The sequence below is a fragment of the Girardinichthys multiradiatus genome, chromosome 12 (assembly GCF_021462225.1).
Source record: "Girardinichthys multiradiatus isolate DD_20200921_A chromosome 12, DD_fGirMul_XY1, whole genome shotgun sequence".
Lineage (NCBI taxonomy): Eukaryota > Metazoa > Chordata > Actinopteri > Cyprinodontiformes > Goodeidae > Girardinichthys > Girardinichthys multiradiatus.
Window position 1 is genome coordinate 44,157,134 of NC_061805.1, and position 6,468 is coordinate 44,163,601.

General features: G+C 38.7%; 1 long non-coding RNA gene across 1 annotated transcript; it reads left to right on the forward strand.

Moving 5' to 3' along the window:
• Window positions 1-235: 235 nt before the first annotated feature.
• LOC124877209 lies at window positions 236-4,269 on the forward strand. Its single transcript, XR_007040467.1, has 3 exons — window positions 236-342; window positions 2,598-2,801; window positions 3,938-4,269. It is a non-coding gene; the product is annotated as an uncharacterized LOC124877209 (long non-coding RNA).
• The last annotated feature ends 2,199 nt before the right edge of the window (window positions 4,270-6,468 follow it).

Consider the following 6,468-nt stretch of genomic DNA (forward strand, 5'->3'; position numbering starts at 1 on the left):
ATGCCAGAAAGATTAAACGAAGAACAATTTAATGTACTTTATTGGGCTAAATAATAGCATAGATGAACAAACATGATTCAGGATTGAAAATTTCCATGGATATCTGAAGTTTGGAAGTGATTGAGAGAATGCTCTGTTGCTGAAATGCCAAACCCAGAGGAATTGTAAGGTCCAGTGCTGCTACATTCCATTTAGATAAGAGTATCAGAGCAGCAACTAAAAGTGTGGATTTGAACGAGAAAGTTGTCGATACTCTGTTTTCCTGACATTACACAAGAACAGGCGTAGGAGAAGACGTGTAAACTGCAAGAGATCAACAGTAGCCCTGCTTTAAGAGAAAAGGTGAGATTTTTGAAGGTTAAACATTGCCATCATCAAAATAGAAGAGAAACTAACATTAGGGGACTTATTTACATTGTACTTTTTTTCTCATTTGCTGATGCAACATATAACTTATTATATGTAATTAATTAATAATTAATTTATTGGTGCTAAAGTTCACTCATCTAGTGATATTAATGGAAAACTTGTGAAAAACAGTATCAGGGTCAAAATCTTTAATATCAGCTTATAATAAAAAAATGAGTCATGGCTAATGTTTCATTCTTTGAAAGGCTACGACCTGAAATAAAATACAAGACACTTACCATGGAATACTAATAGCCTCACTCTCTCTGCCTCACACTAATTGCCTCATGCTCTCCTAGAGTGTTGTAGCCTAGGTTGAGGTGTTGCAGTGTGGAGTTGGTGATAAGTGCGGAGCCGAGATAGTCAGCGGGCGGCTCTATGAAATGCTTTCCTGACAGATGCAGCCTCAGCAGGCAGCCATTTTCCTTAAGCATAGAAGATATGGCTCTGGCACCTTAATTCACAAGATTGTTGTCAGACCATTCCACTTCTGAAAGTTGGAATGCAAGTTTAAATATTGGCACAAAACACAATATATGCAACAAAACCAGCGTTAAAAAACATTTCTAGGAAAAAATTAGAAAAGTTTAAAAAAATGTCAGAGTTTCATTGAATTTCTTCTTTCTTCACAGTACTTTTATCAGAACTGTCACTATAGGAATCGTCCATTCTTTAAATTACATCTTAGTGGAGTTAGACAAACTGTAATTTTAAATTTTATGCTTGTACGTGAAGAGAATTCCACAGGTCTTCTGAATATTACTGTGGAAAATAAAATTAATAAGTTCATCTAGACAAAAATATGTTTCAGTTTCTTTTGTTAGACTGATCTGTTAATATTACCACCTATAATTTGATTTCCAGAATGCTGATCCAGCACCACTTTGGGCTTTTGTCTGCATTAACTCATTGCTAAAGGCAAGAACATCAATATTTATGCTTCTCTGATGGAACTTGAAATCTCCCATTTGAAGATATATTGAAGTCTTTTAATCTATCGATCATAAAACTATTCTTCTTGTTTTTGTAATTCATAAACATTCCATCAACATGTAGATTTATGGCCAAATGATTTGCATAAATGTTATGTTTTGCAACTTTACGTGGTGAATATTTGTCTACTTGTGTTAGCAATGGTTAACTCCTAAATAAAGGTTTGCAGCAATCCTCATTTTGCATCTATACAGTTGCTGCAGAATTTTTTACCTGAAAAAACAGCTTAAAAGATCACCAAGAACTTCAACATGAGGTCCTGCACTGATCTTTCTGATGAATGTACTAGAGAGTGTTGTTGTCACCTGTGCAGAACAGCAGGTGGATGTGAATGAAACTGCATCTGAAGCAAGGCAAATATGCTAACCATCATTTTTATCCGGTAAAATTATCAAGTAAAGACTGAAATTCTGCAGAAAGTACAAAACCGAGGAAAACTGATGCAAATCTTTTTTTAATTTTAGCTTTTATGATGAATCTTCTGTGTTTAATTTCTATTTAGCTTAAAAACTCTGCAATGAATAAAGAGCAAGATCAAACCATCCCTATAGAGCAACTCTTTCAAAAAACCCAGGTAAGATTTAGAGATGATTTCTGTATTGTCCAGCATGATGGATTAAAGTATTAAAAGCCAAAAGAGATAAAGCGAGTAAAACATAACATAAATATTTGGTATATCATCAGATACTCAGCATGCAACTTTGTAGACCTATTCAACTCTTCTTATAATAGATGAGGCACATGAAACACTGTTACTCCCAAAACATTTAGCCATTACAATGTGTGTGCCTTAGAATAGATGTGTTCAATGTTTTGTTTTTCTTCATTTGCAGTTGTAGTGTATGTATTTTATTAGGTTTCGGTGTTTATATTGAATCATTCTTATGTTTGGGCAGGCTGCAAATCTATTTCCTTACAGGGAAAAATTGTTAGTGATGTCGGAGCCTGGGAGTTCATGTATTGTTTTTACCTGCTGCAAATACTTACTCACCACTAGATGCCGCCAAGATCCCCTGGTGTGGAGGGTAACAGGTGTGCCACATTTCCATCACCTGCTGGAGTATAAGAACCTGGAGCTGTCAGCACTCCAGTGCCTGAGTGTTAACCACTGTGGTGACTTCCAATGGCCAAGCCTTGTATTCACAGTCCAAAGTTTAAGCTCAAAGTCTCTTACCTTTTTTCTGCTCCTTCCTTAGGAATCCTCAAGTCCTGGTTTCATGCTCTTGCAACCTTCAGCTCTGGCTCAAAGTCCTCAGCGTTGGATCCCGCGTCATCCTAAGTATTCAAACCTCAGAAGAATCCAAGTTTGGTTCAATCTCCAACTGACAGCTCAGTACCAATTAATCCAGAAAAACGAACCCTGCTCACCCTCCACCAACTAATAACCAAAGACTCACCAGGTAAATTCATCTCCAATTTATTAATACGGATATCCATTGTCTATACTCACCAAAGCCTCCGCAGAAAGTATTCACCGTCATCCTGGACCATTCACCAGTGCCGCAGCAGCGTCTGTTCAGTCCTCCCAGGCTTTGTATCATTCCTCCACACCACCCCCTTCTCATTAAAGACAGTAAGCTCAAGCCTCATTTAATTCCCAGTACTCCATTGATCTTCAGAGAACTTACCTGTCCTCCTTTCCCGTGCAGTGCTGTGCCTCCAGTTCCGGTTCCAGTTCAATTCACATATCCTGTCAGATAAACTTGTTAAACATTTCTCCTGCCTCCTGAGTGTCATTCTGCATGTAGGTCAAATCTATAAAGAACAATATGATAAGTGATTGTGTTGCGGTACCTTTGACGTGGTTTTGAGTTTCACACGGAATATTTCAGTTCAATTCAGTGTATTTATATAGTGCTGATTCCAAACAACTTTTTTGCTGCAGGCACTTCCATAAAACATCCATCCTTTGTCTATACCTGCTTAGTCAGGGGCTGGTGCCTATCTCCAGCGGTCATTGGGCGAGAGGTAGGAAAAATCTTGGATATCCAGTCCATCACAGGGCAACAAAGAGACGCACAGGACAGACAACCAGACATGCACACACACCACCCACACACTCATACCTAAGGGCGATTTAGAGAGACAAATTAACCTGACAGTCATGTTTTTGCCTGGTGGGAGAAAGCCGGAGTACCCGGAGAGAACCCATGCATGCATGGGGAGAAAATGCAAACTTAATCCAGAACCTTCTTGCTGCAAGACAAAAGCACTACAAACTGCACCATCTGAACATCCGTCTTGGTTTCTCAAGATGGATGGTCTGCACCCACCAAGACAGTTTAATATCTTTTGGAACAAATACCTTGTTTTTCAACCAGGATGTTAGAAAGGACCAACAGAATAGGGTTTTTTTGGCCCCAGATTTTTGGATGTCTGGATGCTCTTTACTTTTGATTTGGAACTGGGTGATGGGCAATGGTTAAGGCAATTAAACGCACCCAGAGCTCAAACAAGACGATTCGTCCTGGTGCTAACTTAATTTGTCAAGGCTTCTTCCTGTGCTCACTGGTTCTGTCTTTCTCTTCAAACACAGCACAACTTGTCTGCAACTGACGCCTCCAGGAGATGGACTTCATGGAGGACTCAACAGCTGATCAGAGGCTGATTTTTGGTGCAATAATTTGTGTTGGAGTCATCCATTTTGGTCGCACAGCGGAACATGCACAGCTCAACAGACATCGCAGCTCTGACATCACTGGGATTATAAATCCGCCGGGAAAAAAAGTTTTGTTGCCATTTCCCGCGTGTCTCACAGGACGACGCAACGGAAGGTGCATATCTGGAGAGACAAAAGCTCGCAGGCAAACATTTGTTCCACAAGGCCATTCCTGGAAGGGCTTGAACGCTGGAAATCTGTCTGATACAGGAAGGTCAGAAGATTCATATACCGATCGAAGACCACGCCGACACCCGGCGCAGATGAAAACCCACAGAGGTTTTATTTCCAAGGAGATGAGTTTCCTCCTTGTTGATTCAGTCGACTAACAGCTCTTCATATTTTCCCCTCTTGGACGGATGGGAAGTTTACCGTTTTTTTTCCTTGAGGTGATCACTGACGCGTGATCCCCCTCCCTCATTTTTCTTCAGACCTGACCCAACCGGTGGAGAGAAGAAATCAACGACCAAGTAATTTCGTTCTTTTTATATTAAACCGGATATGTGCATTTAGAGGTCTGGGCAGGATGAGGAATAGTAAAGGTGATGTAGAATCACCAGTAGTTAATCCAAGGTATCAACTTGTTGGCATGCAATACTGATTGAAGTGTTTTATGCTGAGCTGTGTTTTGATTTGCTGTGCAAGCGCTGCTGAATCGTGCGTGTTCATTATTTTCCGGCTGATTCCAAATCAGCCAGGAGTTAGAAGTTGGACTTTTAAAAGTTTTTCATTCAAAGTAACTGCTGTCTGGGCCTTGCCTGACCATTCCTTTGTTCCAGTTTTATTGCTGGAGTTTTTCCACTGAGTTCCCGCCTTAGAGTTTTATGACTCTTTGTTTGAGATTTGGGGCAATCAGCTGCTAGAGGCTAAAGGGGTGTGGCCCACTGTTTTATCAGCTGATCGCTGCAATCGAGACATCAGCACGACAGGAGGACGTCTCTTTACATTTAACCCAAATTACACATTTTGTCCATAAAACTACTGGTTTGATCTTCATAGACACTAAATGCGCATATATTTTTCTTTTATTATCATTGTTAGGTAGTCATTTTTATCCCCTTTGTGTAGAATAGTGCTTGTTAGTTAGGTGAAGGTTTTCGGACCAGAATAATGGTATATCAGAATTATTTGGCTTCAATAAATCTTCATATATATAATTAAGAGAAGTGTTTGTGTTTATTTCATGTAAGAGTGATTTATCTGTCAAAACAAGGTCAAAGTTCCCCCACCTTCGGTGAAGCGGTTGAATAAACAGTGACATTTTGTGGTTTTGGTTAATAATTGATCAATTATTAATGATGAATAGCTAATTGTAATTATTAAAGAGCTTTGAGCCCATAATCACAACACCAGAGGACATCTCTGATTTATATTCATAAGTAATGATTTTTGGTTAAGAAATTTATTTTTTTCAAATTATGATTTTAAATTATAATTCTTGATAAATATTAATTAATCAATAATCATAATTCTTACATTTGAAAGGGGAATAAAAATAAAATAACAAAGTTTTTTTCTTTATACAGTACAGACCAAAAGTTTGGACACACCTTCTCATCCACATGTGTTAGTTCATAGTTTTGATGCCTTCAGTTTGAAGCTACAATATTCATAGTCATGAAAATAAAGAAAACTCTTCGAATGAGAAGGTGTGTCCAAACTTTTGGTCTGTACTGTACATAGTTTTCTTTTTACTTAAGTATTAAGCTTCTTAACTGGGACCTGAGTCCAAGTTTTGTACCTTAACATGTAAATGTGAGCTGGTATGACAATAAAAATCCTTGAATATTACAGGTCCTTCTCAAAATATTAGCATCTTGTGATAAAGTTCATTATTTTCCATAATGTCATGATGAAAATTTAACATTCATATATTTTAGATTCATTGCACACTAACTGAAATATTTCAGGTCTTTTATTGTCTTAATACGGTTGATTTTGGCATACAGCTCATGAAAACCCAAAATTCCTATCTCACAAAATTAGCATATTTCATCCGACCAATAAAAGAAAAGTGTTTTTAATACAAAAAACGTCAACCTTCAAATAATCATGTACAGTTATGCACTCAATACTTGGTCGGGAATCCTTTGGCAGAAATGACTGCTTCAATGCGGCGTGGCATGGAGGCAATCAACCTGTGGCACTGCTGAGGTCTTATGGAGGCCCAGGATGCTTCGATAGCGGCCTTTAGCTCATCCAGAGTGTTGGGTCTTGAGTCTCTCAACGTTCTCTTCACAATATCCCACAGATTCTCTATGGGGTTCAGGTCAGGAGAGTTGGCAGGCCAATTGAGCACAGTGATACCATGGTCAGTAAACCATTTACCAGTGGTTTTGGCACTGTGAGCAGGTGCCAGGTCGTGCTGAAAAATGAAATCTTCATCTCCATAAAGCTTTTCAGCAGAT